The 22,980-nt window shown below is 42.4% G+C and overlaps 1 protein-coding gene across 1 annotated transcript in view; it reads left to right on the forward strand.

Annotated features, from left to right (window-relative positions):
* Positions 1-22,980, forward strand: part of BCL11A (BCL11 transcription factor A) — a 368,594-nt gene that overhangs the window by 341,603 nt on the left and 4,011 nt on the right. The window lies entirely within an intron of this gene.

Genomic DNA, 22,980 nt, shown 5'->3' on the forward strand with positions numbered 1-22,980 from the left:
GGGAGGAGAGGTGGATGTAAGAGGTGGTCACATACGTCTGCTCTGTATTGTTACTGTGTCAGAGGTTCCCATATTAGTATGGGAAGTGTAAGAAGCAGATTTTTTTTTTTTCTGTCCCAGAATAGTGGTAGCTTTTCCTTAACTGACTGGGGAACAAAAGTAGTATTTGAGGGGAGTATGAGCAGACACCCAGATGGTTCTGATGTGCAGATGATAAGCCGCAAGCTAGACCTTGAATCCCAAGTAGTGGATTTACATCCTTAACCAAGTCAGGTGCCCTTCTGTCTTTTAACTATGGTTCACAAGTTGACTCATCTCTCTTGGATCCGTTTAGAAACTCAGTCCTTCTTCTAACCCCTGGAAACTAGAAGTGTTTCGGGAAAAGGAGCTTGAGAAGGAAGACAGTGGAAAGGCAGTGCACTATCTGCTCTGCGTGAACTGCTGTTGAGAGGCACCATCCTGGGTAGGCAAAAGCTGGAATATGCATGGTCTGTTCTTCCATTGTAAGGATCTGGCCTTTTACATCTAACAGTATGATTTCCAGGGCTACTTTCTGCCAGACTGACTTGCCCCTTCTGCATATATAGTGGCTGCAAATCCCTTGCTGTATCTGTGCCTGCACGAGCACCCCCCACAGAGAAGCAACTGATATTGGTCTAAACACATTTGTGTATCTCTCCCTGACATTTGCTCTCTTAAAAGGTCAGGCTTCTGCAGTGGAGACAAGAGCTGTCTTCCTCATTATCACATATTACTGCAAATTTCCATTTCCAGCTCAAAAGTTTCCAGTGATTTTGGCTGCTGTGGCTGGGGCAATCTGGCACAAAGCTCTGTCTGTGCCCAACTCCACCAATGATGCTTAGTAAGAGAACCAATTACTGTTTGTGGAATATGTGGGAAAACCCAGTAAATTCATGCTGCAGTAAGTTCCTTGCTTGCAGTGACAAGCTGGAAAGATATATGACAAATTTAACTTAGAAATGCAAGTATGAAGAAAGGGCCATTCTGCAAAGTCATTCATATTTTTCAGTCTTCCTGCAGAAGCACTGCTCTCGGTTTCTCTGTAGTCTGTGATAGTTTCTAATATCAGAGTGCATTGCTGGCAGAGGGAAAACCTGAGGCTAAACTTCAGTCTGTATTCTTGCTCAGAGGAAGTAGATTCTGGGATCTCTTTGGCTTTTGAACCTCAAGAAGCCAGACTCAGAAGCCCGAGGGCAGGGGAAGGCAATTTTTTCTTGTTAAGCTGAGGTCTTGCTGATGGGCAGATATAGATGCCAAATAAAAGCGTGTGTGACATTGGAGTTGGGCAGGCTCATTGGGAGTTCACTTTGTACAGGTGTCCCCTCTCTGTTTTTCATATCAGCCTTCTTGTACAACCTCAGGAGCAGTTGTATGAATCCTTATATATAAAAGGTACCACAAATGTTAATGGAGTAAAATCATAGTACAGTAAGCAGACAATGCTCTTGCTTTTTGCGCTTATTTGGTTATGTACCAACAAAAAGGCACGGGAAATGCATTGGCTTGTATCAGAAACAGTGTGGCCAGCAGGCCCAGGGAGGTTATTCTCCCCTTGTAGTCGGCACTGGTGAGACCGCACCTCGAATACTGTGTTCAGTTCTGGGCACCTCACCACAAGAAGGATGTTGAGGCTCTGGAGCGTCCAGAGAAGAGCAACAAAGCTGGTGAAGGGGTTGGAGAACAGGCCTTATGAGGAGCAGCTGAAGGAACTGGGGTTGTTTAGCCTGGAGAAGAGGAGGCTGAGGGGAGACCTCATTGCTCTCTACAACTACCTGAAAGGAGGTTGTGGAGAGGAGGGTGCTGCCCTCTTTTCCCAGGTGTCAGGGGACAGGACAAGAGGGAATGGCCTCAAGCTCCACCAGGGGAGGTTCAGGCTGGATATCAGGAAAAATTTTTTTGTGGAAAGGGTCATTGGGCACTGGAACAGGCTGCCCAGGGAGATGGTTGAATCACCATCCCTGGAGGTATTTAAAAGACGGGAGGATGAGGTGCTGAGGGGCATGGTTTAGTGGCAGATAGGAATGGTTGGACTCAATGATCCTGGAGGTGTTTTCCAACCTAGTGATTCTGTGATTCTATGATTTGATGACCTGACAAGGAGTATCTTGTGGGTACTCCTCTGAGTTTGGCATGCTGCATAAATGGCCACTGGCTGAACTTGCCTGTTTTTTCTGCTGACTGCAAACATGCTGTAAGGTGGCCACTCAATACTGTCTTTGGGAGAAGAGATGATAAACTACTGATTTAGTAATGGAAGAGTTAGGGGAGAGGAAGGACCTTACTTACTTTGGCCTCGGATATAGGTGAGACCTCGGAAGCCCTTCTACGACAATAAAATCTGAAGAACAAATACCACATGACATAGTTTGAAGGTAGGATTTTTTTTTTCCCAATAACAGCCATAAAGAAAATATACCTTGGAAGCAAAATATTTTTTCACATATTCCTTAGTTTTCTTCCTTAATGTGATGGTGGCAGACCACAGATCTGCAGTCATGGAAAGTAAAGCCTATAGTAAAATTTACTTCTTAAATACACAGATACTAAAGATTATGACATAGTAATTCCTCCAAAAGTGGTGCACCTCTGTGCTTGGCTCTGTAATGTACTTGGGTGCCTGCTGAAGAAGGAGTTCCCATGAGGGAATGGGCTGACATTGAAGCAGGGTTGGGCTGCAGGATGCTTTGACTGGGTTCCTACCCTGACAACCTGTAATTTGTCCCTTCTTGCCAGATCTGGAGCAATAAAAACACCCAATCAGTAAAGAGTATTTCACATAATTTCCTTCCCTTTGCATCTTTTGCCTTCTACAAAACATTATTAGGCCTAACGTTTTTAGGTACTTGGGAAGTCGATTTCCCTGAAACATTTTTAGATACTTTTGATACAATGTGTTATGCCAATTCTTTTACGTTAATTCAGCAAAACAATAGCAATGTATTTTAATTCTTTGCCATTGAAGTTGTGACTGAAGACAGTTATAATGCAACAAGATGAGGATGAACTCCGTTTATCTGTTCTTTTGTCTTGCTGCAATAGAAATTTAGTGCTAGCTTAAACCCTGGTTGCCATTAATGAAAAAATCCACTATTTTTATTAAATTTCAGAATCACTTCAGCTAGCATGAAAAACAATGATATTGGATTTCTTTCTAAAATTAACAACGTATGTAACACAGTAAAAAAAGCTGACATTTACTTAGTGCCTGGAAGCAAAGAGACTGCAAGGCAGACGGCAAGCTGAGTCGCTTCTCTCCTTCATCCTGTGTATGTGGTTAGGAGACATGGGGCGAGATGGCTTGGGGTGGATTGCACAGTTAGGATAAAAGCCAAGAAACACCACCGCTATTGCTACCTTTCACCAGTAGGAGAACATCAGGGCTCACAGGGAAAAAAAGATTTATTTTAGCAGCTGGCCTGGATGTCTGCCAAAATGAGAGGGAACTCAGAAGTGAAACCGAGGATCTTGGTTCAAGGATGCAGGAGATGTGGGCTGGAGCTGGGCAGTCACCAACTCTGATCTGTGCCATGGTCAGGCAGGGAAGGGATCTTAAACCTCCTTCAGGTGTCAAAGGGACATTCGCAATCCAACCAATGTAAGAAGTGAGCATGACATATGGGTGTCACAGAGCAAGGAGCTGGCCAATGACATGGGAGGGGAACTCTATTAGAGATGTAGCTCTCAGTTGATGTAAGATTTTTAAGGCATGTTTATTTATTGTATAAAATTATAGAGTTACCGTTTTTTCTTAGGTTCCTTTAAAACTCGCTTTCTTAAGAAAGTTTCTACTGCAGTCAGCAGGATCCCTTCTAGAAGTAAAAGCAGGGAGTCACTTCATACCTGCTTGCAGGCATTGGAGAAGGTACTGGTAGAGGCGAGCAAACCTTAGGCTAGTAGTCTTATTTGATTATCAGTCTGGGACAACCTGGAAATGAGCTTGCTCTCAAGAAGAGTCCACAGATCACCAGAAATATATTCTTGTAGGGAAGCATCCTCATTGCCTTTTTAATTTGTTCCTCCTCACTTTATCCAACATGCATTGCTACTGGATTATTGACTATGTGATTACTTTTCTTGATGAGAGCTGCAATAGAAAAGGCATTACTGTACAAGACAGGGAAATAAAGCTGGGCTGTGTGTGTTAGACTTGTAGTAATACTGAGTATGGCTGGTACATGGCATACCCATTCCCATTTAGGGCTTAGTTCACACCCTCTTCTGTGACTCAGAGTACGTTCTGACCATGTAGAGTAAATACAAGACCAGAAACCTGCACCGCGGTCTCCCTCCATCCTTAAGGTCCTTTGCTGTAGGGCCCCTTGATGCAGCTGAGGACCTGTACAACACAGAATTTACTTGAGTCTTATGGGGAGTGGTGTGCAACGTAAAGGACAGCAGGTGTGACAAGTTCTCATACTCTGGGTTATGAACTGATGTGCCTGGAGTTGGGAAGAATTATCCCAGCTGCAAACACAGCCAGACACTGAAGAGCTGAAGGAGGCTGTCCGGGAAACTTATGCAGTGGTCCGTGTGCCGTTGAAACCTTAGTGAGACAAATCTTCTCCTGGTACTTGAGTGGCTGTAAACATACACTCTCCTCTTCCACCTCATGTACTGGTTAGGAGCAGGATTGCACTGTATCACGTGTTGGGTTTAAAATCCTCCTTTACAAGGAATGCTTGTGAGAGGGTGCTGCAGTTTCCAGTGTTGGTTCGGTTTGCTTCCTGCTTTGAACTCCTGCATGTGCTAAGCACAGTGCAAAAATGTCTTAGTAAAGATGAATATCCATGTAAAGGGTGCCCTGTAAATACATATGATACGATTGGCTGATCGGTTCTGATCAGCAGTTGGGAATTATAAATATCTGAAAAGCAGCTAACCATCATACTATGTCGCCACAGTAATAAATAAAAAGTGTATATTTTTGAAAGGCTTTTACTCTTAGAAGAGAAAAAGATATAATAGCTATTTTTAATGTGTCACATAATTTATTCTGACAAACAGATGTATTTTGTTGTTGCCATTATCATTTGATGAAATACTTTAAAGCTGGTCCAAGGTGGTGCATTTTCAAATATAATGTATACAGTACATCTAGCATTTAACAAAATTTGGATGTGCAGCATAGAATGGTCATTATTTTTACTGAAAAAAAATAAAGGCACTAATTACTTACAGACAAGATACTTAGCACAAACAGATAAGCTTCAAAATGAAAAATTCTCAGTTTATGATAATTATGTTCTCTGCTTTGTTTTCAGAGACTGATAATTTGAGGCTTTAAAATCACCAGGAAGCCATTAATTGGAATTCTTCAATAAAAAATAAATTACATAGAAGTTCATGATGAGTTGTAAAAACACAGAGACTGTATTATGCAGTGAGCAACATTGCTCTACTATTTATAGACATGCACAGCTATGTCTAACAGCAAAACTGTAAAGAACTTGAGATGTGCAGATAGCAATTATTCACGGATCCCAATGATCTGCAGATATTTCAAATAACTGCTTTTAGCAGATCAGCTATCCAATAAAAGCAGGGCTTTATTTCCAAGTGGCACTGTTCTAAAATGTTGCTTCTAGTTTCTGACATCTTGCATGATGTTATTCTCCTAGTCAACTGTAATGTGATGTGGAAATCCATGTATGGGAACAGATGCTCCACTCTGTGCACATTCTTATTGATAGAAGTTGAGGAGGTTTCTCTTATAAAGGGTCAACAAGGTCCTTCCTACTATACCAGGCTCAGATACTTAAATCCATAGCAGCTGACCAAAAGGAAGTGTTTGATTTTCATGCCAATTTTTTTGCTGTCCCCTGATTCTTTGATTTCACCTGGGACCAAATCCTCAGTGACTGATGCTCTGAAAGATGGTAGAGCAGGTTCAAGGACTAAGGATCTACCCAACAGCCCTGATCACAGAATTTCTGTTGAATTATGAAGGAACTGTACTAAGCCCTCATTGGAGCTATATGAGTCATTTGAGGGAATTGAAGAGGCCTGCTACTGAGAGTTTCAACCCCTCAGACTCCTTCAAGTATCCACTGTAGTCCTTCTAAAGAGATTACACAAGAGCAGCACAGAGCCACCAGACTTCTGCAGCTTTCCATCAACAGCAAGTCTCAGAAAAGCAGTACACTCTGTGAAGCATATAGCTTTATTCTACTTTTCTCCTCCCCTTCTTCAGCATGCGGGTGAGGCCCACAAGAAGACTGATGTTTCCCCTTTCAAAAGATTGAAGGGACACCTCTTTCTTATTGCTCAGGATCCAGGCCTGAGACTTGAGACAGAGCTGCTGATGGGCCTCAGTTAATTGTCTGACCCAGACAGTATAAAATACTGTTATATTCCAGGTATGCTCTTTTCATGACCAGTGACACCCTGGGCTCCTGCAAGGAGCTCTCTAGATAAAGCAAGTAATAAAAGTGATCGTAGGGATCCTTGACACATGCCACCTAGTGAAGAAAACAGAGCAGGTTTCAGCTCATTCACCAGTGAGCTCAAGGGGATGCACAAAAGAGTGAAGTGGCATTGGTAGGGCCTGGTCTAAAGTTACACTTCAGGAAGACGCAGGAAGTAATTCCCGAGGACCTGATCAAAGGCGCTCTCTCTTCAATGCCAGTATAATGCCTTCTGGCTACCATTGCATGCAGGTAGCGTTCAAGGGCTTTACGTGACTCTTGGGCGAGTGCAGAATAAACATAATCGATCTAGGGAAGTTAATTCTCACAATATCAGCAAGTGCAATTGCAAAAAATGTTGTTTCATATTTTGTGGCTAAAATAAATCAATGGTATCAGCTGGTTTATTCCCCTACTCCTACTCCACCCTTCTGTTTGTTTAAATCTGCATTAGTGTGATCACAGGGAAGGCAGAACAATGCAAGTCCAGGGATCAAGGATAATACGAGACAGTAACGGAGAGTCTGTAGGGAGACAACTATGGTGTCAAGACAACATGACATAATGTCAGGAGACAAAGCCATACAAAAAAAAAAAATATCGGGTCTTTGCTGGCACTTGAGGAGTATCGTAATTCTTGGTGAATAAAACCTACCATACATCATCCAAAATCAATTGATAAGAGATCTTGAAGAGATTAAAAACTGTTTCCTCCCATTCCTTAGTAAAGGTGACTTCTGTCCAAAAGCTGATTGTTGGTGTGGGCCAACTATGACAAATGCTCTCCTACCCACCAGAAAGAAGCACTTCTTAATGAGTTATTATCTTGTGTACATTTTAATTTCCAAATTGCTGCAGCGGATATACAGAGTTCCCCAGAAGTGGCAGTGCTGCTCGGAGGGATGCTAGCTTAAGCAGTATTTTAGAGTTGGGGTTTTCTTAGCAGATTCATAGAACTTTTTGATGCCAAACCAATCCCGTGGCCTGATGTCTGTGTATTACTAACACTGTAACAATAAACAGTTAACATTTGATTGCATGTATAGTAGTGCTCCTTACAAGAAAGTATTTGTATGTGATTAGTGTATGGCACATAAGCATTTGTGGGATGTAATTCCAATGACTGGGCAACTGCGGCACCTATTTACTCAGGAGGCATTTACTGATGCTCAGCACCTTTGCATGTCAGGACATTTCTTTGTGAGAGAAGCTGCTTCCCAATAGGATTGTTCAGCCAGTGCTTCATGGCTCAGTTGTGCCCTCTTTCTCTGTGTGCAATTTAGCCTGAGAAATGTCCTTCTACAGAATTCCTTTGGGAGGTCAGAAACCAGGATGTCCAGCACAGCAGCCCCCAAAGCAGTGCAGAAGTGTTGTTGAGGGGACACAGATCCTGCCTTTGCTTTCCTTCTCTATCACTGAAGTTTACAACTCAGCACCAAGCCGATTCTTGGTCCTGGAAATGCTTGATGCGTCCCATCAAGCAAACCCCGCAGCTCTTAAAGAGCATAAGTGACATTTAACCCGTGTCTCTAAATAATTTGCAGTAGAGTGGCACTTGGGCCAATGACAGTGATGCTGCAAGAGGTCACATGATGGATCTCAGTGCTCTGTTTTATTTACTCAGTTTATTCAGCTTGCAACAGAGACACAGCCAGCGCCTCCTCAGATTAGAGCATTTATAGGAGGCATTAGAAGAAATGGAAGGAGTTCAGCATATTTTTTTTTGGTATGTCAGAATTTCAAAGGATTTCTGAAATTTAATGAACTCATTTAATAGGCATAATTGTCTTGAGTACATGTGAGAAAACTTCTGAAATAGCAGAATTAGGCATGCTCCATTTTGTAGCCTTTCAATGACCTCCAGCAAACGTGTGACCCAGATATGAGAGCCTCCTGTCCACTTGCATAAACATGATGTTTTAAAAAGGCGGGGGGGGGCACGAATAAAAGAATTGAGCTTTTAATGGCACATGGACAGACACATACTGCAATTGCAAAACAAATTCAGAAGCAGATAGAGAATTGCCTCAAGACTCTGCATGCCAAAACTCAGCTGCCTTCTGTGAGATGGGGGTTTGATGGTCATGGACCTTCAGTCAAAACTGCTCTGGATTTTCCTACGCGGAAGCTCAAATGGTAGTAGGGTATACAGATCTGTTTTAGGCCCATGAAAATCTCTGTTTTAATGCCTGAGTGATGTCCAAGCTGCTGTTACACAGTGTATTCAGGATGTGTTGAAACATATATGAGACTTTTTATTTGCTGGCCTTTATGGAGCATGTTTAGGGGTTGTAAAGGCAAAAGTAATGGCCAGTGAAGAGGTCGCAGCTGCCTGCTCCACCTGTGACCAGCCCTCCTGCCACTTGCATACCTTTATGGCACAAGAAAAAGCTATAATTTTAAAAATCACATTAATTAACAGACATTTTTGAAACATCATTAACTTCCTATCACATGCCTTTCCTGCTCCTTACGTCCAGAGGAGCTCTGCAGCCAAATTCTGACCACAGGTTTTTTTTGCCTATGCTTGCAGAGAGGGGTGAGTGGGTCTTGATTAGTCTAAGCCCACCATTACCATAGTAATGAGCCCTGATTGACAGGACTCTGAATTAATATATGTATGTAGGAGAAGAAGATGGGGGTCCTGCCAGGCGTGCTTGTGCCAGCACACACGGAATAACACTGCTGCTGCTGGCCCTGCTCCTCATGGGCTGCAGCTCCAGCTTTGTGCCTATCAAATCGCTGCTTTTGCATCATTATGAGTCAGGTTTAATTAAAAGCAGGAACTAGAAAAGTATTGCTGGGATTTAAAATTATATGCCATTAGTTATTAACCACTACAAATTAGGTAGATATTGTTTCAAGGAGAGCAATTTCCAATGACGGTGCTGGTAAAGCAAGCTGGTGTGGGGTGTTGCACAACTTCCCAAAATGGGGATCACCATTCTTTCACAGAAAAGAACTTTTTTGCCACTTCTTAGGTTTTACGTATGACTGAGATTTAGTATTGTTCATGCTTGCTTGCAGCAATGATACTTTTCTGTCTGTGAAAACTCATTTTTTATTTTAACAATAATTCCCAGGCAGGAAAAAACATGTCCTGTATTTTTCACTAAGCCAAACACTGAAACAAAATATTGGGCCAAATTATGTTCTGATTTTGCAACTTCAAAATCTGCCTTTGCAAGTTAGTGCTGAATTTAGTTCATTTTCCTCAGGCTTTTTCCATGCAATAAAAATTGTGTTTCTTTCTTCTTTTCTCTTTCTCTTTTTTTTTTTTTCCTCTTGCCTTTTGGGGAAAATGAAAACTCAAATGAGAGAATGAAGTCAATTGTTAGATTAACATTTTCTATACTCTTGGTGTTAGAAGAAAACTCTGAGTATCTTGCCTGGAAATCTGCTTTATCAGTGTGACTGAAGATGCTGATACAGATGAGGCATTTTGAGTTGCACTAGCCAGTGATAAAAAATCCCTAGAAAAACAAAACTTTGAGACCTTAATACTTCCGTTCAGCAGTTTAAAGGGAGCAAGTGGTGAGCTGGTCTGAATTTTTTCCTTCTCTGCTACTTTTGCTGCTTCAACAACCCTGCAGGGGAGAGGAAAACAGTCTTTGAGCTATAATAGGTGTAAAACTAGGGAAATTCAACAAAGTTTTAGTGAGTGAGAATGGAGAGCAGCGTTCACAACATTTTACTTGGCAATCTCTTTATAGGTACTCAGACTTGAAGACTGGGAGTGTGATATACACAGACAGATTGCTCTGTGCTGGAGAATGCAGAATTTAAGGTACCACGCGTAACACTACTTTTATTGGGCTAACAAATGCAGAGTGCAAACCACAGTCTTTGGCACAAAAAGATGAAGAAAAAGCTCTTCAGCACCGAAGTTTTTATGTTAATCCTGTAAAAGTGATTACAATATCTATCATCTCTAGTTTTTTAAAAACCCGAAAGGCTGAAGGCCACAACCTACACATATCTTCAGAGTAGGTGTATCAATTTTTTTTCATAGATTAACTGATAAATTGCACACGTGTGTGTGTGTATGGGCGTGTACTTACTTTCCTCTGACTCTGAGACCTAACACAGATAGCAAGGAAATGTAAAAGCTAATTAGTGTTTATCATCAAGTGTGGCAAAGGAACAGAAATTAAAGAGGCTGGGGAGGAAGTGAGCAGCTGTAGCTGTACTGACACCAACAACTTTTCACGAGGGTGAATCAAAGCATCAGGATGTCAGACCCTTTTTCCTGCCCTTTTGAACTTGCTTCTATAGATCATGACAAAATAGAGAAGTGAGAGAAAGATACTCCTCTCCCCAACAGGGCAGAGAGGAAACCAGCTGCTCATGCAAATATTTCAGATAGGAAGTTAAACACATGCCCTTCTCTCATCGGCAGGGACAGCCATGTTAAGCAATACTGACGTGTTTCAGAGGCAGAAACAGGTATAAAGTAATAAGTACATGGAGAAGAAGTGGGACTTCCTCATGTCTTGCAGGCTCTGACTGCAAGAAGCAATGGGCAACACCCTGTTTGCATCCCTGCTGCAACCAGCTGTGAGGCAGTTCGCGCTTCATTGGCATGAGTTGCCCTGTGGGATCTATGCAAGAAGAATCTTATGCTTGGAGAGTTTTGCCCCTAAGAGCTGGCCTTGAACATCCCCTCCATGCTGGGAATGCACAAGGACATGACACAGCAACAGACCTGCTGTCGAGGCTGCTAGCTATATGTTCAAGCTGGTCATGGGGCTTTCCACCAGGGCATGCATTGCAGGTGTCAGACGTGGAGTGGCCACCGCACGCTCCGGTAGCTCTTCAGATTTTTTTTTGTGTCTGTCTGCTAATCAAATGGCAGTGGTTGAGGTCCCACTGGGCTCGGGAGACACTGAACATTAATGTTGTGCAGCTTCACATGGTCTATGGTTTGTTTTTTAAATCAAAATGGGAAGTGAGAGGCAGCTGGTGTGCCTACATACTTTTCATGAAAAGATGGCCTCCAACTTGCTCTCTCGGGCAAAGAAATAAAGTCTTTTGCAAAACCTAAATTCCCCACTGTGACAGCACAGGCTGCCTTTTCAGTCATTCTAAGAAATGGAGATTGCAAGGGATCATAGAACCATAGAATCACCAGGTTGGAAAAGACCCATCAGATCATCAAGTCCAACCATTTCTATCAAATACTAAACCATGCCCCTCAACACCTCATCCACCTGTCCAGGGAAGGTGACTCAACCACCTCCCTGGGCAGCCTGTTCCAGTGCCCAATGACCCTTTTTGTGCAAATTTTTTTCCTAATGTTCAGCTTGAACCTCCCCTGCAGGAGCTTGAGGCCATTCCCTCTCATTATGTCCCCTGTCACTTGGGAGAAGAGGCCAGCACCCTCCTCTCCACAACTTGGATGATACCCAAACATATTTTGCTCTGTTGGATTAAAAAAAGCCACCTCTGAATTCAGAAGATTTCTGTTGAAGCCAAGAGGTGCTGCTTCTCACCTGCCAGTTGTTTCTGCTTGGTTTCTTATTGCAGTACTTCAAGGTCCCAGCCAAGACACAAGTCCCACCATGGCAGGAACTGTGCACACCACACTGAAGAAAAACATTTGCTATCTCACAGAGATTCAGATTTAAATAGACAGTGGTGGGAGGGGAGAAAAAGCAAAGTGACTCAGGTTTGCTAGGCTGGCTGGCGGCAGATGCAGGACTTAGATGGTTTGTCTCCTGATGGACTGGTGGCCTCAGGACAAAGTTGTACTGCTTTGTCATGGTGCACTGAGTGTGTGACCACTTAGCCTGTCTGGGCTTCCCACTAGCATCAACTAACAGCTTTTTTTTTTTTTTGTGTGTGTAGGTATGTATGGTCAGTGTTGTTAATATTATGATGAATCATAACTGACTGGGGAGCTCAACTGCATTTGCACTGGCATAGGTTGAAAAGCTGGAAACACCTATATTTCCAGGGAACATCACTCCTGCTCAATGGCTACTTCAGCTAAACAAAGAAGATATTTTACATGAGTGGATGTGTTATCTAAAAGTGTAAATATCTCTTGTTTCACATGAAGAGGCACATTTTCAAATAGGGAAACGGGTACATAATGTGCACTGAAAGCCCCTGGAAGTAAGAGTGTCATTAGTATCTCTGCAAAAGTTGCCCTGTCTGCACTTCTCTCACAGTGCTTTGGTGACAATTTGTGAGCAACGCTTCAGGGCTGATTGTAGTAGGCCTAATTCTGCCTGTGCTTTCCAGTCCTTGTTAGCCACATCTAAGATGTCCAGAATTCTGTTACTTCAAAGTGTGTTTTGTCCAAAGAATAAGTCTTCCCCAATTCTGTAGGTTAGCCCACAGTTTGATCATCTGCATTTAAAAATAAGTGTCTCCAACGATATTTAGATAATTCAACGACTTGTAAAACAATGCAAGGGGTTGCCTTTTCATGCGTTTTGAATTTTCATCTGTGCATCTACTGGCATTGGGGTTTATTCTTGACTATGAAAAGTTCAAAGGGAAAAATCTAGTCTGAGTTTTGCTGGTGGTAAATATTGTATATCTATAGCTACCTTTACTGTTAGCAGCCACAGGATATTTTCTGTAGTGTTTTGTTTTATATTCACCACTTCTCACTTTTCCAGCAGCAGTTAGGCAGTTTGGGTCCCAAGCCTCACTTTTAATACAGTTTAACACTACTAGGTTGAATAACCTTCCTGAAGTAAAAAGTAGTGAGAGTGTTACACCTATTTAGTTTATCAAAAAAAAACCTCCACAATACTAGTAGCTCCACAGTATTAAGGTCCCTTCCAACCCCAACCATTCTATGATTCAATGATTCTATGGGCTGCCCAGATCTTTTGGGAAAATCCCTGCTCACACAGCTCTCAAACTGCTAGGGTGCATATTTTGTGATACTCCATCACACAGGTCAGTGTTCACCCAAACCCTCTGCTGCTTTTGGAGACCAAGGAAAGCAAAGCGAAATATTGTACACAAATGCTGAGAGGAGATGTCCTTTTTGGAGAAAATATTCAAACGTTGTGCACAAACACTCTGAAAACTGGAATGGGACAGGAGCCAGGGTTCAGCAGCCTGTCCCTTGCAAGAGAAAGCAGCAAATTACAAGTTGGTTATAGAAGAGATAAAAGAAAAGCTGACCTCTGTGATAAGCATGGAGGTAGTGGGAATGATGAAGCAAGAAGAAAATTATCACAACTCTCTTGGATGAAGTGGGTACAAGAGCTAACTTAGCTGAGCAGTGAATTTCAACAGCAAAAAAAATGGATTGTGAACAGCTGCAGGGGTTACTGCTGGGGGCTGTATCAGAAAGAAGAAAAATGGATATTGCTTGCAGAGGGACTCGGCACTTTATTGGGCTTCCAGGAGAAGTTGGCTCCAGCGTACACAAGAATTTCTGAGAAGATGATTTTCCAGCTACTTTAGATTCACTGCAAACAGGTTTCAAGTGATAAAATTCTTTGGGGGATATGGGTTATAATGAATGATACGTTTTAGAAGAGGAAACAAGTAGCGAGATGTTGCAATGTTTTAGCTGTGAGAAAGCCATTGTTTCCAGATTTGTATTAATGATATGGAGTAGGAGAAAAATGGCTCGATGACAGTGTTTGTAAATGAGAGAAGTGATCAAAGATCAACAGCAGTCCCAGGAGGAAGGGTGAGAGCAGTTGGAAAATACTAAATTTCAGCTCCAATTCTCATATCCCTTAGGATATTTTATAAATTTATTTTTTCCTGAAGAGTTTTCTGAGCACCTCAACTCAAGACAGTGTTTAGCCTGAATACCTCTGTTATTTGGCCAGCAGTTAAATCCAGCTTCAGCTGCTAATATGGATGAGCTTGGAGTCAGGGGAGACTGTAGGACTCTAGCCTTGTGAGCAATGGCCAACTGACGCTATTTCAAGACTCCTGTCATAAGCGCAGCTCTTGCCATGTGAATGATTCTGGGTATTACTCACAACTTGTAAGAACAAACTGAAGAACAGTATTTGAACTGTGCTTTCTAAATACAGCCACATGAACAATAGTTTGAAAGGAGAAATTTCCTGTCAAGAAGCATTTATATGTGGCACCAGGAAAAAAAATTATCTGCTCTGAAAATCTAGATCTGTAGGCAAGAAGATGCAAAGTAGGAAATCCCAAAACACAAAAAGAATTATGTTGCTTAACTAACATCATATTTCTTGCATGCTAATAATTATAAATAGATGCAGCATTTGATGATTTACAGATTTATTTCCCTTCTTTTGTTAGTTCAGCTAAAATGTGTAAAGTATTTTCTTCATTTGTGAAATAATTGACTTGCTTTTATGACATCCCTGGGCTTATGGTCCAAAGGTAAGCATGATCTTTCAGTCAAAGCTAGATATTTCTGAGAAACAGGCTCTAAGATTTCATCAAATCTTATTGGGTTCAGTACAAAAATGATTGTTGAGATCTAATCACCTGGGCTGTGCAAAAAATGATGCCAGATGAGCAGAGAAGCTGCTTGCATGCTTTATATTTGCTGAAACACATCCAGTGACCCTCCTCTTCAGACAATGTCTGTAGGAATGCCAAATCCAAAAGTTTTGGAGAAATAAAAGTTTTAAAGAATTCCATGTCAGGGAACTGCACGAGAAGACTTTCTAGTTCTGAAGCTGCACAGACTCGTTGGAGCAACCTGCTCTGCCATTACAGCCAGCCACACTTCTAGTGCTTCCTTTCCTTCATATGCTCCCACTGCTGCCACCCCAAATTGCCTCATCTTCTCTGTTTAAAAATTCCAGGTGTTGATGTGTTCTTCATGTGAGTCTGCTGAATTGTTTCGTGAGGCCATTTGGTGCAGCAGGATACCTTGGCACAACATCAGCTTTGCTGCAGCTGAGCTTTGCCATTGGGTTCCTTAAGCAAAGCCCCTGTGTTTCCATCATCAACCCCTGGCACTAGCGATGCCTTCCTCTAGTCAGAGTGAGGAAGTGTGTGTGCCCCGAGATCTCTCTCCTCTTGATCAGACCTTCCCTCTCTTCCTTACATGAGCATGAACTGGAGTGAGCAACTTGTCATGTCTCTGAAGGTACAGCTAGGTGTTACACTTCTCAAGCTTTTTTACATGACAGATAATACTTGTTGTGTATACAAACTGAGTCATCTTCTGCCTTCAATTGCAGTACTTCTCAGGGATTGTTTCAAGCATTATTCTTGGCAATAATGTCTCATTTAGCTCAGACTCTTCTCCCCAGTGATCATGCACTTTGGTCAGTTTTGTACTTAAAACCTGTTTTTGTTTCTGCTGTTTCATGTTTATGTTGGGCATTTTTTGGTTGGGAAATTATGTTTTCCCTGTGGAACATGCTCCTTCCTTTCACACTGCCAGTTTGGTCTGTGCCTCACTGCCTGGTTTTCCTGAGGAGCTTGTTCCAGGCAGAAATGAGAGGTCACCTCTTGTATGTTTTGAAAATTTGCAAGAAATATGCATTGAAAATGAGATACTAAGTCATTATATGTGCACTTAGAGTTGGAAGAGAACATAATCCTTTTTACAGTATTCTGTACAGATCTTAAGTATAAATAACTCCAATTTGAAAAAGTGCTACCTTAAATCATTCTATTACTCCATACAGGCTGCAGCTCACTCAACAGCAGAGCTCAGGCCTGTTTCTGACCTCTTCTCAACAGACAACAAAGGATTGATCCATCATATTCACTGCTTTTTCTTGTGCTCTCGTTTTCCATCCTTCTTGACCAGTACTTTTTCCCTAGAGAGCAACTGGTAAGCAACCAGTACCTCACTCTGATTGTTTGACTCAATTCATTTAGTCTTTGCCTGTAATCGTGTGCAAATCTAACCATCAGTAGAGTGCCAAGAGGATTTTTTTTTTTTTGTGGATGACAAACCTCTCCCCATTCTGGATGATTTGGGCCAGGTTTTCACGGATATCTTGTCTGGTTCTGTCAGCAGAGTTACACCAGGGAAAGGACTGGCACATGCTATGAAAACTAACCCTTGACCCAGCCATAAGCAAATGAGAGAGGCTGCTGCTTGAAATGCTTGATGATGGAATCAGATGAAGCCTTTTCAATATTGACTGAAATACTTAATTTTATCAGCACTGGCTACTATGAATGTATTTTCCTCTCATTTACAAATGGTGGGATTACCCAGCTCAGATTTCACCAGTTGGACTCTCCATCCTTAGTTCCACTCTGAGGACGGGGCTGGGAGAAAGGGTCATCCTTCACACATCCCTATGGCCTTATAACTTTGCCCTTGAACACAGGGCAAAAATGAACCAGATGCAATTGGCTGGTGATTTTTTTTTCAGCCCAGTAGTTCGGACCAGAGAATATTTGACTGTCTGTGGCCAGAAGCCAGTTAGCTGCCAGCAATGTATTTATGCGAAGATTCATGTAACATCTTCTGGCTGACAGACCACATTATATATCTGTCCCCATGCCCAGGAGCAAGCATCGCAGTTCTTTGCCTCAGTACGCTGTGTTACAGAGAGCCAAATTTGTAAACTTCTTGTGGTGGTGGTGTTATTCTCCAAGCTAGCATCCAAGACAGACCCAATGTCAGGAACCTGTCTTGAAAAGAGGAAAGCACTGTGTCTCAGCTACTGCTACTTGGGTGACTTGCTGACACCAGTCCCTAAAAAAACTGGCTCACCAGTAAGCAATATCCAAGCCAAAAAATGGCAGATCAGCAGCTGCTGGAAGCAGAAACTCCTTCGCAAGTTCTGGTCCTCTCTTGTATCACCCAAGCTGCTTTCCTGACTTTTAGCAATAGCTGCGCCTTAATTAGGTCATGTGTGGCCGTTGTATATGAAGTGCTACACGATCCAGCAGGAGCAGTGTTTTCTGCCAATATGTCTTTTCACTTCATGTGTCTCGCATTTTCTTTGCTCTCCAGGTTATGCTGAGACAGAAGGAGAGACTCAAAGAGGGAAGATTAACCTTTTGCTGGCCACAATTCGTTCCCTCTTATCACAGAGGATTCGGCAACCCAACCCCCTCCCATCCATCCTATCTGAATTGCTGAAAGCATAATGCTCCCATATGAGAGATAAGTAAGTGAGCTCTCTTTCTTTTCCATAGGGATGAACTATAGTGTATGCAGATTATTAGGAGAAGAAAATAATATCAGAGAAAGGTGGCTTTCTTAAAAGGCATCAGTAGCATTAGTGTCATGTGTGAAGCACCCATTTGTGACAACTGTACAGATCTTTCAATGGAAAATTGTGCTGTGCTACCTTTTAAAGTATGAAATGCTAATTTTGGATTTACAGTTTTTGAACTGGAGGGCTGCATTTTGCATGGAATTTTGTTTAATTTCCCAGTGAAAAAAGGCATTTGAAACACAACTGCCTACAGCCAACTGTCAACAAAAATCAACTGTAATAACACGCAGCCTGTCACTGATTTATGTGGTGATGTGGTAATCTTCTCAATTTAGTTGGATATTTCTTCGTCGTACCAAATAGCTGAAAGTCTTGCTAGACATTTATGAATATCGGGAGGTACTATTAGGATGATAATGGGGCAAGATTAAAGAGGTGTTCACTAGTTCAAAGTGCCAGTTAAAGAGACAGGGAATCAAGAGTTGTAGATATATATGGCCCATTGGTATAAGGGAACTTTATATTTTCGGAGTTGTTTAAGATTTGGGAGACGGCATATTGAGATCCATCTGCCATGAGAGCATCTTTCTACAGAGAGACTGGAGGTAGCTGCTATGCATTTTTTTTTCCCCTCAAAAATCTGCTTTTGTTTAACAGAGAGTGGGCTGAAAATTCTAGGTATTGAGGATGGACTAAATGACTGAGAGATGTTATAGCAAACAGGGTGCTGGGAGCCTTCACTCTTCTCCAAAGATCTGAGTGTCACACATGGTCATTTTGTACAAGGCTGCATGTCAGCAAGGACTGGCGAGTAAGATACCACACTGCATATTACATCTAAGAAAAGTAATTGGCCTCTCGTAAAGAGCTAGAACTAATGCAGACAAAATGATATTGCGAGACTTGAGCTACAAATAAAGAGACAAGTTTGTGTTTTACAAAAATGTATAATTTACCAGGCATTTCATTATGCTGTATAAAAGGCAAAAATGATAATTGAAAATAAATGCGGCTGCCTCGCTACAGTATATGCTGCCAGAGTTACTGGAAATAGAAGCACTTTCTTGCTGAAGATAGTTAAAATTTTTATACAACTTCTGTCTGCAGATTTGTATAACATATCTTGTTAAATTTGTTTCAGTTTGGGTATTTATTACAGAGAAGCAGGCAAAATGTGAGGATCTGTCTGTGTATTTATATACCTAGGGGTTTATACAATTATATTAATTATTAACAGCATGTTCTGCAGATGTATGCATCTGCAGAGTCTGAGTGAGGTTACATGCTGCTGAGTTTATTTCAGAGTGTGCAAAGTACACTTAGTTACCTTCAAGGTTGCCAAAGTTATTCCGTTGCAAACTCCTGTCTTCCAGGGAATATGGTTAAGGATATGAATATACCAAAGTAATGTGTGGTTATTTTCCCCCGAAGTGGAGAGAAGTCTGAGTTGCCATTTCTCTTTGGCAGAATACAAAGATGCGGCTGTTGGGGATGCTGAGAATTACTGGAGAAGAAAATAGATCCATGAATTGTCATTGCTTCTTCTTTATAATCTTCTTCTTGCCCACCTCATCCCCTGGCAAGGGCAAGTTGCCACAGACACAGTGTTAATCTATGTCTAATGCACAAATCTACTTGCGGCAGTTCTGGTGCTCTCCACACCTAAAATGGGGGATATCTCTCTCCTATATTGAGATTTTTTTTTTCCAAATTCTTCAATTTCTTAGCAGGGAAAGCTGCAAACATTTCTAGGCTCACTTCTTCATGGTGTCCAGTCATAACCTGCAACAGCAAAAGGCCAAGTTATGAGTGCAGCTACTGAGTTTCCATTGGCTCTGGAATTAATCTAAGAAAGGAAAATGAAGAGGTCTTCCTTTGATTGCTCAGGGCCCAAGAGGTTTGACACTACCAAACTGATTTTAGAGGCTGGAGAGGCAGGGTTAGAGAAACAGCAAAGGAAATTAGTTGCTTATTGGGACTCCCATACTGCAGATCTCCCACCAGGATAGAAGCACAGTGGACCAGGTACTGGGAAATGAACCAATCAGGAGAAGAATTATTCTTTCTCATGTGTACTTAAAGTCACTGTTTAAAATTATCTTTTTTTTTTCTCTCTTTCTATTTGGACTCTTATTGCTCAGCTGGGCTGCATTGTTCAGACAGACATGGTTGTGTTTGGATGGATCAGGCTCTGATTTGCTTGGCCTTGAAGCAAAAAACACATCATGAATAATGAAAGAAAAGAAAAATAATGCCTGAGACAGAATTACTTTAAAAATTGTTAATATCTATTCTTTCCCCCATAATTTGCCCCCAAACTTTCCCCTTTTCAAAATAGCTTGCCATTAGCAGTTGAACTTTCAATAGTCAGTACTTTGACGGAACTGGTGCTCTTCAGCCAAATGAAACTCTATGATTACTATTATTATTTTTATTTTATGAAATCAAAGTTCATTTTGATAAGTTCAAAGCCCTAGGTGAACATAGAAAGGACCAGATTCTGCCCTCAACCACATCTAGTTTGCTCAAATATGCCACTTGAAACACAACAATGTTTGCCAAAGAGATACTGAAATTCTTGAGAATGTGCAGGTAAACACTAACAGGAGGTTCCCATCCAATAACCACATACAGAAAAACAGATCCTGTGCAGAACATCACGGAGGGGATTTGCTATTATGAAGGAATGGGATATATCAGGGATGCAATCATCTGCCACTAAATAGCTCAGTGACTCTCAGGGGCCTCCACTCAGGTTTCTAATGTCACATCTCATGCAGGAGATTTTCTTTCTTCAATGGCTTTTATTAAAAAACAGTTCAGGTAAATGCTGACAATAAGCAAGCAAACCTGTTGAGCCCCGAGTCCACAACTTGCCAGGCAAAAGGATGCTTCTCTGTGACATTTAAAAGAGCTAACAGCTGAAGAAAATATTGCATGTTTTACCCTTTCTACTTAAAATAACAAAAAGACTTGCTGCTCTTGCAATTGCATTTATGTTCCTTTTCAGTAGACCAACCCCACTTCCTATCCCCAGGGTCTTAAGGCTTCTAGCTACCCCCTGTTAAATGAGACCTTTACTCCATAGTGCCCTGGCCAGTCCTCTGTTCCCTGGGCAGGATTTTAAAATAACTCAAAGTGGCTTTATCTACCCCAGATGCAGATCCACACCAGGATTTAGGGTATGCTGGGTCAGAGCTTGGAGGGCAGAGTTGGCAGGGTATGGATGTAGATCAATTGCAACCAATGAACTCTCGCCACCATGGCTTGAGCTTCTGTTTGCTCTTGATGCATGTAGCTTTACTGCAGCTGCTTCACCTTCGCTCTGAACATCTCCACCCAAGCACTTGGATCTCCTTGTTTTGGGCTACACTGAACTTCATTTTAGTCTTTCTGCTATTCAGAAAGACTTAAAGCTTCACAGCATAACATTCCTTCAACCTTTTTTGAGATGATGAGCAGAGAAAGCTTGATGGTGATAGGACCTGAAGTTGCTCCTTTCCCTGGCAGTTGCAAAGTGGAACAGTTGCTTGGTGTGAAAGATGATGATTTTGACTTTTTGTCTTCTTTATGTGCTGGGAATCCTCTCCTCTCCTCTCCTCTCCTCTCCTCTCCTCTCCTCTCCTCTCCTCTCCTCTCCTCTCCTCTCCTCTCCTCTCCTCTCCTCTCCTCTCCTCTCCTCTCCTCTCCTCTCCTCTCCTCTCCTCTCCTCTCCTCTCCTCTCCTCTCCTCTCCTCTCCTCTCCTCTCCTCTCCTCTCCTCTCCTCTCCTCTCCTCTCCTCTCCTCTCCTCTCCTCTCCTCTCCTCTCCTCTCCTCTCCTCTCCTCTCCTCTCCTCTCCTCTCCTCTCCTCTCCTCTCCTCTCCTCTCCTCTCCTCTCCTCTCCTCTCCTCTCCTCTCCTCTCCTCTCCTCTCCTCTCCTCTCCTCTCCTCTCCTCTCCTCTCCTCTCCTCTCCTCTCCTCTCCTCTCCTCTCCTCTCCTCTCCTCTCCTCTCCTCTCCTCTCCTCTCCTCTCCTCTCCTCTCCTCTCCTCTCCTCTCCTCTCCTCTCCTCTCCTCTCCTCTCCTCTCCTCTCCTCTCCTCTCCTCTCCTCTCCTCTCCTCTCCTCTCCTCTCCTCTCCTCTCCTCTCCTCTCCTCTCCTCTCCTCTCCTCTCCTCTCCTCTCCTCTCCTCTCCTCTCCTCTCCTCTCCTCTCCTCTCCTCTCCTCTCCTCTCCTCTCCTCTCCTCTCCTCTCCTCTCCTCTCCTCTCCTCTCCTCTCCTCTCCTCTCCTCTCCTCTCCTCTCCTCTCCTCTCCTCTCCTCGTCCACCCGGGCCTTAAACACCTCCAGGGAAGGGGACTCAACCACCTCCCTGGGCAGCCTGTTCCAGTTCCCAATGACCCTTTCTGTGAAGAATTTTTTCCTAATGTCCAGCCTAAACCTCCCCTGGCGAATAGGAGCAAGATTTTATGGGAATTGGTACTTCTTAAGAAAGTCAGTCTTCTTTGGTTTTTTTCTGTCAAAATAGTGGCTGATGATTTTGTTTGCAATGGTCATATGTACTAGTTCTGTAAGTATTATGGTCTGCAGTACACAAAGTCAAAATTGTTATGGCCTTTAGTCAGACAATGCTCCTAGTGAGTATGTGGTTTTCACCCATGGCTAAAACAGAGATTACCCCAGGTTTCTACTTCATTTTTTTCCTGGTGTCTGGTCTTGGAGAAGGGTTGGTCTGTCACCACACGGCAACAGTTTTAGAGGTACCCTGCAATATTAACACAAACTTCACACGCCCCAGCTAAATTAATTTGTGAGCTTGTGGTCACAGCTGAACTTTGTGAAAACACTTAAGGGAAAATGATGGCTGCAAAGTACTAGAAAACTACCAGAACCTTCTGTGCCTTTTGAATCAGGCTCTGAATTATCTCTGCCTATGCTAAGAGTTGGAAGGAGGCTTGTTAATGTATGCCAGGGGATAAAACTACTTTTGTTGCCTACTGAAAGCATGGCAGCTTCACCTTGAAAGTATGAACCTGTGTCAGTCCCATTACAGGGACTTTAATGGCTCAGGGGAGGAAGGCTTATATGGCAAAGCCCTCTCCCCACTGAAAATCCCTCTGATTTCAGGAGTTTCACCTGGAGCGCATTGCAGTCTGCTTTTTAAGACATAAAAATGCACTTGCGTATTATCTGCAGATATAATTGAATGTACATACAAATCCACAATAGGTACACCTGTGCTGCCTCCCCAGCATGCATAAGTATTTCCTGCATGAGTGTGCGTTCTCTGCAAGCTACACTACACATTAATAAGACAATCCATATATTGCATTAGGACATGCTATATGCAGACAATGCTCCAGGTACTGTTTTTTTTTTTTTTTTTGTAAATCCTGAAATATGGCTGATATGGTCCACTGCAAAATGAACCTATATTGGAAATGGCAAAATTGTAATGTAAAATATACTGG

Source organism: Phaenicophaeus curvirostris, chromosome 2 (genome assembly GCF_032191515.1).
Source record: "Phaenicophaeus curvirostris isolate KB17595 chromosome 2, BPBGC_Pcur_1.0, whole genome shotgun sequence".
NCBI classification, from domain to species: Eukaryota; Metazoa; Chordata; class Aves; order Cuculiformes; family Cuculidae; genus Phaenicophaeus; species Phaenicophaeus curvirostris.